Source organism: Symphalangus syndactylus, chromosome X, assembly GCF_028878055.3.
Source record: "Symphalangus syndactylus isolate Jambi chromosome X, NHGRI_mSymSyn1-v2.1_pri, whole genome shotgun sequence".
NCBI classification, from domain to species: Eukaryota; Metazoa; Chordata; class Mammalia; order Primates; family Hylobatidae; genus Symphalangus; species Symphalangus syndactylus.
Genome location: NC_072447.2, coordinates 20,854,014 through 20,866,341, shown reverse-complemented (window position 1 = coordinate 20,866,341; position 12,328 = coordinate 20,854,014). Strand labels below are relative to the sequence as shown.

Here is a 12,328-nt window from a genome sequence, read left to right as displayed (position 1 = left end):
TACACACACATATCTATATATCTATCCATCCGTGCCCCAAAAGATTAAAAACAGGTATCCAAAGACATGTAAATGAATGTTAATAGCAGGGCTCTTAACAATAATCACACTTGGAAATAAACCAAATGTATATCAACAGACTAATGGATAAACAAATGTGGTATATCTATACAGTTGAATAGTATTCAGCCATAAAGAGAAATAAACTACTAGTGTATACTACAATATAGATTAGAAAAATTAGACTAAGTGAAATAAGCTAGACACAAAAGACCACATATTGTATCACTATTAATATGAAATATTCAGAATAAGAAAAGCCATAGACACAGAAAGCAAATTAGTGACTGCTGGGGTCTGAGGATGGGAGCAGGGAATGAGGAATGACTGCTAACAGGTACTGGGTTTCCTTTTGGGGTAAAGAAAAAAGTGGTGATGGTTGCACAACACTGTGAAAGTACTAGAAGCCATTGAATTGCACACTCTAAAACAGTTAATTGAATGTTATGTACATTTTGTCTCAATTTTTTAAAATGCCCAGACAGCACCCTCAAGAGATTCTGATATCACAGTTTTGAGAACAGGCATTCATCTTTTTAAAAAGCCTCCCAAATGATGCTAATGTGCAGCTGGGCTTGACTTAAAACCCCAGATCTGGTGGGATTTCAGACAATAGTCGCAAAGGCTGAGTAACACTGAGTGTTTATTTGGTGTGATTCAATGAAGCACAAGGGAGCTTGGAAAGATGGAAGGATCAATTGCAATGGGTGGATTCTTAGCACTTTGCTAACTTTGTGTCCATGAACCAGCCACATCAACCCTACCTGGGAGCTTGTCAGAAACAGAGACTCTCCAGCCCCACCCTTGACCTCGTAACTCAGACCTGCCTTTTCATAAGATCCCTGTGGTTGACACAGGCATCAAAGCTTCAGAAGCACTGGAGAGGTTGTGTAGCCTTTCCATCATTGTGTTTTAGGAAACATTGATGTTGCCGAGGTACTATTGCACACCCTGACACAAATGGCTTGTATTGTCCAAGTGGTTTAGAAAATCTTGGTAGGAAGAAAGTTAAACATAGTCATATCTTTCAGGATTACTCTGCGTCTTTGAGAAGTTCCCATGATGCAGGGCAGGCAAGCCACAAAGTGGGGTTTAATCCCTGAGGGTTCTTGGCTATGTCTAGGAGATAACTGAAGGGCAAGCTGGAGGTAGAACAAAACAGCTTTATTGAAGAAGCAATGTTACAGCTCCAGCTGTGTTACAGCTCTGTGACTTTTCCTGCAGAACAGGATAACACTGTAGGCAGGGATTGTCACATTTATGCCCACTTTTTTTGCTGTGGTTTCTGAGATGGAGTCTCCCACTCTGGCCCAAGCTGGAGTGCAGTGGTAGTCTCAGCTCAATGCCAACTTCTCCTCCTTGGTTCAAGTGATTCTCCTGCCCCAGCCTGCCGAGTAGCTGGGATTACAGGTGCCCACCACCATATCCGGCTAATTTTTGTATTTTTAGTAGAGACGGGGTTTCACCATGTTGGCCAGGCTGGTCTCAAATTCCTGACCTCAAGTGATCTGCACGCCTTGACCTCCCAAAGTGCCGGGATTACAGGTGTGAGCCACAGTGCCTGGCATATACCCACTTTTAATTTCCTGCAGATTAAGGGGCAGTTTGTGCAGAAATTTCTAGGGAAGGGGTAGTAACTTTTGGGTCATCGGGTCATTGCCATGGAAAGGGGTGGAAACTCCTGGGTGTTGCCGTGACAATGGTAACTGACATGGCACACTGGTGGGCATGTCTGATGGAAACCTGCTTCTGCCTCGGCCCTGTTTTAGCTACTCCTCAACTTGGTCCCATGACCAAGCTTTGCCTCTGGTGTTGAGTTCTGTTTCCTACCCGACCTGGATCCAGCAACTCTCCACTGAGTGTTGTCTGGTTTGCTGTGCAATCACATCCCAAACTATTTGAAAAAGGAAACTCCTTTTAAAGGACCACCTCATGACCCTGAGGGACTCTAGTGATCTGCAAAGTATCATCTGGGAAATGCAGCTCCAGAGATGGAATGTGAAGCAGTGGATTTCACTGAAACCTGTATCACAAAACAAGAGAAAATGTGGAAAAGAGGCAGAGTCCCCTGACAGCATGGCTGTTTTTCATTGTAGACCAAGAAGATTTTGAAGTTTCATCCTCAGAGTCAGGGTAACCTGAAAAGCCGAGACGGCACAACCAACATGGAGCATGTTCCTGAGAAATTCCCAACTTTCCACTCATCTCCAAACACCGTGAACTTTTCCATCGAAATTTTCCAGGTAACATTTGTCTCAACTATTGTCTGAGAAAACCTTTAAGATGTGATTTTCAAATATATCCTGAGATGACTTAACTACTGTACTAAATAAAACTATCCAGATGAAAAAGAAAGCTTGTAAACTTGTGGAAAAAAAAGTCAACTATTGCCCTTCTAATCAGATCAACAGACTTGTCTTTTTTTGTTTTTTTGGTTTTTTTGAGACAGGGTCCCACTCTTTCACCCTGGCTGGAGTGCAGTGGCCTGATCTTAGCTCACTACAACCTTGATGTCCTGGGGTTTTTTGTTGTTGTTGTTTGTTTGTTTGTTTGTTTGTTTGTTTTAATTTTCTGCTGTAGAGATGGGGTCTCATTATATTGCCCAGGCAGGTCTTGAACTCCTTGGCTCAAGTGATCTACCCACCTCGGCCTCCCAAAGCACTGGGAATACAGGCATGAGCCACTGTGCTTGGCCTTCATTTTTTTTTTTTTCCTTGTCTGTATTTCTCTGAAAGTCAGATAATCCATACTGAAATTTGTTTTTCTGGAAATGGCTGGAAATATCAACATAATTCTTAAACTGGTGCAATGTATTCAAAAAGTTAGGTGGATGGGGACCTCGGAGTTGAAAAATGAGTATGGTTATAGTGTTGAGGTGATGGAGAATGATTTTCTCTGTTCTGTGTCTCAATCTGTTAATATGAGTTTATAGATGAGATGCTGACTCTGCTTGTAGCCCCTTAAACCAAAGGTGCCCTTAGCTTTCACATCTGCTGAAGACTCAGGAATTGATTAACATAATTATTTTAGAAAACTGAGGAAAAATTTATTTCATTGTAATATAGGAAAAAAAAAGAATTTCCAGCCCAAGCCCACATTTCTGAATTCAGTTAATTTCCCTAGATTTAACTGTTACATAAAACAAGTGATTCACAAACAAATTGTGCTAATAAATGAGGAGACAAAAGCAAATGAATGCAAGAGGAATGATGTGCACTGTGATTAGGACACAAGGCATTGCACCAAACATTTTTTAAAAGGATTTTACTGAGGGAGAAAAATAACATCTGTGGTTTTAATTCCTGAATAGAAAACAAATGTCAAGGTAGTTTCCATCCATATTTCACTTGGCTCTGCATCACCGGGATGGTGCAGGATCTTTTTGTTGAGGGTTTGGAGGGACTAGAAAACTACAACCTGAGGGCCAAATCCAACCTATACCACTTGGTTTTATAAATAAAGTTTTATTGACACACAGCTACACCCATTCATTTACAGATTGTCTGCGGCTCCCTTCATGCTACAATGGCAGAGTTGAACGTTTGCAACAGAGACCAGAAAGGCGTAAAATACCTGGGTCTTTGCAGAAAAGTCTGCCAATCCCTGGCCTTGAGCAATTCTGTGTATTAAGTCATTTATGTACACATTTCATGATCTGGAGAGTTTAATGCCAAAGAAGAGCAATATCAGATCCATGTGTGATGTCAATAAACATAAGCCAACAAGTAACTATTGAGTTTTCTTAACTCTTAGAACCCAATTCTGAGAATCTATTATGTGGAAGGCAAGGTGAGGGTTAGGAAGATGAGGAAAACTGTTCTTGCCTTTAAAATGGTCTAATGAGTGAGAGGCAAATGACTACTAATTTGAGTTGCAGACGTGCTCCAAAAGAGATATTCACGAAGTTCTATATCGGGTGATGGATTAAAGAGGAATATAACCGAAAGCAGTCCGGTAGGTGCACAAGACTTCCTAAGGGCAGTGGTGTTTGGGGTAGTCTTCAAAAATGAAATGCATAAAAAGGAGGTAATTCCAGTGTCCAAAGAAAGGAAGCTGGTCAGAAGGCCGTGGACGTGCAGGAGGTGTTGAAGTAGATCTATTAAATGGGTTTCTGGAGCAGAACAAGACTTCTAGGTGGCACGTTTCTTTCCATGGGGTCATCTCTCTGTGCATTTCCTGTGGCTGTGCAATTTCTCAGGGCTCTGAGCGTGGGATGTGTGTCAGAGAGGGGTGGGAAATAAGGCAGATAGGAATGAACTTGAATGGGGGCAGATTTTACATTCCTGACTGGCGAGTTTGCATAGAACTCAGAGGAAGAGTTTCAGAGAGTGAAGCAACAACCTATTTGGAATGATTTAACTTTTCTATATGACTGAGTTGGATTAGAAGGGGGAGAGGTTGACTTCTTCCTCTGTCAGGGAAATTTTCCATCTCATGATGATTTCTGTCATGAGATGATAGGGTGTCATCATCTTTTCCTCATCATTTGAAACGTAATGAGAGATATTTGCTTTCAGATGGGTCTTCTCTTCAAATTCACCAGGCAGCCCAGCATTGCATATCCGTTGGTCAGGTTCTGAATGATTTAGAGGTTGGCTTTCTATTCTTAATGCAGATGGGCACCATGTGGATGAATTGGTGGTGTGAAACACTGTGCAGGAGGAAACAGCCCCAGCTCAAAGCCAGCAATCCTATGTATCTCCTTTCTTGCTGGCCTATATAGGACAGATATGTTTCTTACAGGTTAGTTTGCGTTAGAGAATGTGCGGCTGTGTGATGTGTGCTGACTTTCTGTAGATACCCAGGCAGCAGGTCATGGATCCATCACAAAGCCGTAAAAAAAACAAAAAACAAACAAACAAACAAAAAAACCAAGGCTTCTGGCTCCATCACTACCTGCTTGCATGGTTTTGACAAATTATCTTACCCCATTGGTCTGTGGTTTCTTAACTCTGAAACAAGAGGTCAGCAAAATATTTTCTGCAAAGGGCCAGATAATAAATGGGTTCAGCTTTTTAGGCCACGGCGTCTCTGTTGCATCTACTCAACTCTGCTGTTGTAGAAGAAAAGCAGCCACAGACAGGCATGCAAATGAATGTGTGTGGCCAGATTTGGCCAGCACAATGCAGTGCATCCACCCCTAGACTAACTCCTCCGGCTCCAAGAAGATTGTATGATGGGAAGTCAAGAGTAGAAAGAAACACAGAATGTGCCTGAGCTTTTCATTTTCTGTAATGGGAGAGAGCTCCTTTTTGTAGAGGGAAAGGCTCTGAATGAGGCCAGAAATGAAATGAAAATGGAACTCCATTGTGGGAAGGAGTTCATTTAAGTCACCCCAGTCACCTGTCCTTGAAGCTTGTCATGACTGAAACAGACTGTAGGGCTTTGCAGACCATCTGCAGAACAGACTGCTTGCAATTTACCCCTGTTTAGGTCATTCAGACCCCACAGTGCAAACAGACCCCAGCACATGACTGGAAACAGTTTCTTTATATTAATATTTTCTCGCCATCAAAATTGCTATTTATTTAAGTACGACTGAGAGCCCAGGCACTAGGCTCACCCAGAATCCAGTCCAACAGACTTGATAAGCTTGTGATTGTGCTATAAAGCAGCTCTCTAAAGCAATAGGAAGATGCAGCAATGATAACGTACCTTTGCAATTTTCTCAGATACAGCAAAGCTTCAAAGCACGAAAAAGATGAACTCAAAACACCAGTGACCAGAGGAACCATGACAACACAAACAAGAAGGAAACAAGAAAGAAAAGCATAATCCTGGTTTTTGTGTTCTGAATTGTGGATTTGAAATTGAGGCTCCCGTGGCTGCTGACAGCCTGCCTTGATGCTGCTGATGTCTGGGTGATGAACAGTCATGGGTTTCCTCCCACCTGCCTCTGTGGATTAATGAAGAGCAAGGCAGGAATGGCAGACCCGCCATCTGGAATGACCTTACCTGATAAGATTGTTCTGGCTTCCCCGCCAAAGGTGAGGAGGGCTTTCAGGATGCAGGAGACTGTTTTCCCCACAACTTAATGAGAAAAATTGACCTGTTTATTCACCAGCTGTCTTCTTTGTTTCTAATCCAAGCAATTGCTGCAAAATCTTTTTCACTTCTTCCATGTTGAAATTGAGCAGAAAGCCCCTCGAGTGTGGCTTATCTTTGGCAAACAACAAGGAATCAGGTTGGAGGATTCACACAGACTCGCTGGGAGACACATGGAATGGGAGACCATCAAATATTTACACACTGTGTTCAAGATCCATTCTTAGAAGTGTGAGCATAATTTATGTGACATTTTGAGCACTGTGCCAGTGAGCGCCTTCTCTATGTACAAAATGTGCTTCTTTAGTCATGGCTGTATCACTTTTGGTGGAGTGCAGCCTTTGTGAGTTTCAATGGTATGGCAGCCATTTCTCTGGGGCAAGAGTAGACACCACCAAGGAAAGCCATTGTTTTCCTGTGTGAGCTAGTGTTTTCTCTATAAAGCTTGTAAAAGGGTGTTCTACCTGTTGTGAACTTCTTGCTGAAAACTGTTTACTTTTGGAATATGCATATATGTTCATAAAAAGGGAATGAAATCTATTGGGGCTGCCAAACAATGACAGAAATCAGAATGTTAAAATAACTCCAGCAATCTAGATATTTCCTGTAAGTTTTCTGTGAATTCTGGATCTTGCAATTTTTAAAAGACTTTAATTTTTTTTTCTTTTCAAATCTCCCTCTTCACAGAATGGATCTTGCAATTTTTAATGTCTGAAAGAATTCTATAGATAATAACAGCCAACATCAATAGCCTCCACAGTATTCAAAGGGCATGATATGTATTTACTTACTTAATTTTCCCTGCAATCCTGAGTCAGAAATAATCATTATAACCATTGTAGCTAACATACCCAAGCACACACAGAAATTAAGTGGTAAAGCCATTGAGTTCAGCCACTGGACTTCAACTGAATGTTCTTAAATCCTATGCTACATTTGGCAGAACTATGGTTTGTCCACCTTGGCACCAGTGACATTTGAGGATGGATGAATCCTTGTTGTCTAGGGCTGTCCCATGCATTGTAGGATATTCAGCAGCATCCATGGCCTCAACCCATCAACTGCCAGTGCCACCCCCACAACCCCTCACTGTAACAACCCCAAATGGCTCTAGAATGGCCAGATGTCCCCAGGGAGAACAAAATCGCCCCTGGTTGAGAACCGCTGGGTCGAGCTACATAAAATTCCAACATTGGATTATTCTTAACCTGCAAAAGTGGCAATTTCAATTGAACTTGGTCCAATTGAAGTCTGTTCCTGGTCAAGCTTCCCTGATAGACTAGTTTTTCAGATGGGTTCAGAAGGGTGTTGAGTACATGGGAAACGAGAGATCTGGAAGGGCTTTGCAAACCCCAAAACTCCAGTATGTGCAGCAGTCACAGAGACACCCCAGATTCGGAATAGACTGAGATGAGAACCAAGGAACTGATGGAGTTTGAAATTACTTCGCTTTAAAGCACATGTGCAGGTTAATTGCTGACAAAGAAAGTTGCAGGTGGGCATGGAAAGCTGGAGAGGGGCTCAATGCAAAGTTTCTTAAAGGCTTAAACCAATAAAACTCGAATCCCATTCCTCACTCTCCAAGGAGCCCACTCCATTATGAAAAAGAACTTCAAGCAAATTTGAATCTTTCTTCACTGAGTTCTAACGTACTCCAGACCTGTATTGTGGAAGCTCTTCCTAAAGTCCATTTGTGCTTCCTGGCTAAGTGTGGAATGACTGCGCTGCTATATCCCATCATGGGCAAAGGGTACCTGCTATGAAGGGCGAACTGGCATCAGCCTAAGTCTTCATTAAGAACAAGGTAAGACCATTAAAATGTGTTTTTATTTCTGTATGGCCATGTATTCCACATTCACCAGCGACTAATGAGGAAGATAAAATAGAAAGCAGCTCCCCTCCTGTGAGGTGTCTATTCAGGACGTTGCAGGGCCTCATTAATGAACTAGTGCCATAATAAAGCAGAAATATACAAATGGCAGCACTGACACCCATAAGCCCTTCCTCTGGCGGGTGCTTTACAAACAATAAGGGAGCTGGCTCTCCTTTTTTTAACAATGGACCCAAATGCATGCCATGGTTGACCAGATTCTTTGTTTATCATTAGCTTAGCTACGTTAAATAATTCCACTGCCTTACAAGGCTGGGCCAATTCAATGCATTAAGGTACAATTTTTCTAGTTACGAATGTCACCTTTTAAAATATGGAAAATACAAAGTTAAGAAAAACCTTATAAATTCTTGATCAACTTGCCATCACCTCTTACAGTTTAAAAAGTTGGTATGGACCATTTTAATTAATGTGACATGTGTGTTTGTCCATCTCATTAAAGGTCCTTTTTGGGTTGCTGTTGTGCTGGCAGCTTTATTCTTTTTTATTTTAATTAAACATTTTGTTTTGAGATAATTATAGTCATGTAGTTGTAAGAAAGAATACAGAGGGATCCTGTGTATTTTAGTATACATTTAATGATGTTCTTGAAATGGCAATACTATAGAATCGGAGAACAAATTAGTGCATGCTGAAAATTAAGGAGAGGAGGGCAGGAGGAAAGTGAGTATGGCTTTAAAAGGACAACATGAGAGATCTTTGCGTGGATAGAAATATCCTATATCATGATTACATCAATGACAGTATCTTGGTTGTACTAAAATTTTATAAAATGGTACTATTCCTATTTTGGATATCTACAGTGTTTTAGTTTATGTCTTTGTGTAACCTTCCTTAGTAATTTCTCTAGGTGCTATATGATATATTCATAACTCTCACAGTCTACTGATGTCACCATTTTACCACTTTTAGTGAATGTAAAAACATCACTTCCCTTTACCTTCCCCCATTTATAATTATCTTAAGTATTTTTCCAGCAGATACATAGAACCACATCAAACAAATGTCTTAATTTTTGGTTCAGCCCTCAAATATGGTTTAGAGTATCCCAGATGAGAAGGAGAGCATATTTATTTATCCATAGTTTTGCATGTTGATTTTCCTTCCTGGCACTCCAAGATTTATTCTGTTATCATTTTCCTCTATTTAAAGAACTTCTTTAAACCATTTGTTCTAGGATAGGTCTGCTGTTGACAAATTCTCTTAGATTTTCTTCATTGGAGAACGTCCTGATTTCCCTTTCATTCCTAAAGGATATTTTTACTGGATATAAAGTTCTGGGTTGACAATTTTCTTTTTTAAGCATCTGAAAAATATTGTGCCACTTCCATCTGTCCTCCATCAATTCTGGTAATGAATTTGCTATTACTTGAATAATATTTTTCCCTAGAGGTAAGGTGTTGCTTTCTGCGGCTGCGTTCAAAATTTTTTTGTGTGTTTGGTTTTCAGGAGTTTCATTAAGAAGTGTCTTGGCATGGATTTCTTGAGATTTACCCTGTTTGGCCTTCACTCAGTTTCTTGAAGCTGTTTGTTTATGTCTCTTGGCAAACTTGGGAATTTTTTAGCTACCCTTTCCTTGAGTACTTTCTCAGCCCCACCCTCTTTCTCTTCTTTTTCAGGCATTTAGCCAGTTGTTTTATCCCTAATTGTTAATTACAGCTCACATTGCATGCCCAAAGAGGGAGGCTAGGGCTGGGTGGACTTTCTATGATCCTTCTGTATAAAATATTTTGCTATCATGTCTCAGTCATTTCTCACAAATGTTTTTAAGGCTTATTGATAACATTGCTTATTAATGATTTCAGAGGAATTTTAGAAAGAAAATCTGACAAGTTCCTGAAAATATTTACTAAAGTTTTTAATTGTCGTTGTAGAAATCGACATGATAGTATGAAAAATGGACATAATTAAAATATTTGTAGTTTGAATCCTGTGACATGATTTGTTTATCCTGTTTATGCAAGTCTAATTTTCTATTGCTCAGTTTCAAGCAGTTTAACTTAAGGCTCTAAGATTTTCTAGGCAGGTTTTACATATTTCTTGTTAAGGTTAGTTCTAGGTATTTTCAGGGCTTTCTTTTTGTTGTTGTTGGTGGTGGTTTGTTTGTTTGTTTGTTTTTTGAGACAGGGTCTGTCTCTGTTGTCCAGGCTGGAGTGTAGTGGCGTGATGTCAGCTCACTGCAACCTTTGCCTCCTGGGCTCAAGCCATCCTCTTGCCTCAGCCTCCCAAGTAGCTGGGACTACAGGTGCACACTACCACACCCAGATAATTTTTGTAAATTTTTTTTTTTTTGGTAGAGATGCAGTTTCACCACGTTGCCCAGGCTGGTGTCAAACTCCTGGGCTCAAGTGATCCTCGTGCCTCGGCCTCCCAAATTGCTGGGATTACAGACGTGAGCCACCACACCTACCCATATTTTCAGCTTTAATTGATATTGGGATAGGTTCTTTTCAGATAATATTTTAAAACTAGTTTTATTGTGTGTATGGAAATCCTGTTGCTTTATTATATTTATTTTACATTTAGCCATTTATTAAAATTTTTAATTAATTGCTAGTTGTTTTTCAGTAGTATTCAGTATTTTTTCAATATGTTCCTTGTGGATTTCTTACCTCCTACCACAGATGCCCAAATTTTAGCCACAAAACACATTCAGGCACATTCTGAAATATGCCTAATAAATAAACTTGCCCATAGTCAATAATTTTGATAAATGTTACATTTAAATTCGTCACCTGCTGATTCACATTCATCATATCATACTAAAGGCTTTGAGAAGTCCTGCATTTAAGGGCCCAACTAGCCTTGTTTAACCCACTGTTTCTGACATGCAAGCCTTACATATCAAAAACCCATGGAAAATACATAGAAACCCTACATACGCTGCACTTGTAGACAAGTGTTTATATTCTTAAAATGTAAAGAAATCTTACAAAGCAGGACCAACATGACAAATTCCCACAATAGAAAGATGGGGAACTGACAGAAGAAACCCACATGGCCAATAAGCCATTTTCACTCAGCAAATTCATCAGACCACAATTATGTCCAAGGTGGCCTTTGTTTCTGATATTCCATTTCAACAGCTGCCTTGCACTGAAATTTGAATTCTTTATAACCCGGGCTGCCAAGACCACGATGGGGTGTCGTCTGCTTTGCCTCCTGCTTTGCAAAGCAGTTAGCCCCATCAATCCGATTCTCTGTCGACTTAGCAGGGATCTCTCTGCCTTTACCATCCTATTTCGTGATGCCAGCATGGTTTGATTACTTTCTGAAGGTCAAACAAACCAAGGGGTTATTTTCCTGGTTAAAATCCCTACTGGACATGAAGATGAAAAATTTGCTGCACTCTAGATGAGTGAGACAAATAGATATGGATTATTTTCTATCTACCAATACTTTGATAAAGAGTTGAAAGAATTCTAGAAAGAGAAAGACACCAGCCAGTAATTTTTAGTTGTTTGTTGGTTGAAAACATAAATCTCTATGTAGGAAAACATTATGGTGCCAGTTCAGAACCCCTGGTTCTTGTAAACACCCTTGCTGCTGGAACAAGGTATCTATGTCTTTTCTGCTTTTCTAAAGGATAATACATCCAGAGGTATAAAAACGTCCATGACCTTTGATCCATAGTTGATTACTTAGGAAAATATTCACAGATGTCAACCACAATTTAGGTCAAGAACATTCACAACAATGTTATTTAAAACAGCAAAAACAACAAAAACCCCATGGTGCTCAATGATAAGGAAGCATTTAACCAAGTTTTGATATAAACAGAAGTGATGTTATTACATAGTCTGGAGGTCAGGAAACTCTTTCTGTAAGAGGCCAAATAGTGAATATTTTAGGTTTTGAGGGACCAATGTTCTCTCTCACAATTACTCAGTTCTGCCCTTGTGTCTCAAAAGCAGCAACAGTCAATAATATGTAAAGAAATAGGTGTGGTTGTGTTCTAATAAAATTTCCTTTAAATTTGAATTTCATAATTTTAAGGTGTTATGAATTTCTTTTTTTTGACAATCTCACTCCGTCACCCAGGCTGTAGTGCAGTGGCACAATCTTTGCTCACTGCAACCTCCGCCTCCCTGGTTCAAGTGATTCTCCTACCTCAGCCCCCCAAGTAGCTGGGACCACAGGCGCCTGGCTAATTTTTGTATTTTTAGTAGAGACGGAGTTTTGCCATGTTGGCCAGACTGGCCTCGAACAACTGGCCTCAATTGATCCACCCACCTCAGCCTCCCAAAGGGTGGCTGGGATTACAGGCAAGAGGCATAGTGCCTCCCTGAAATATTATTTTTTATTTTTATTTTTAAAAGCTATTTCAACATG

The 12,328-nt window shown here is 40.3% G+C and overlaps 1 long non-coding RNA gene across 2 annotated transcripts in view; it reads left to right on the top strand.

The window, feature by feature from the left end:
• Positions 1-12,328, top strand: part of LOC134736072 (uncharacterized) — a 260,798-nt gene that overhangs the window by 204,225 nt on the left and 44,245 nt on the right. For both annotated transcript variants that reach the window (XR_010119767.1, XR_010119768.1), the window contains 2 exons: positions 2,157-2,303; positions 5,733-7,909. This is a non-coding gene — a long non-coding RNA (uncharacterized lncRNA). The remainder of the gene's footprint in view (positions 1-2,156; positions 2,304-5,732; positions 7,910-12,328) is intronic.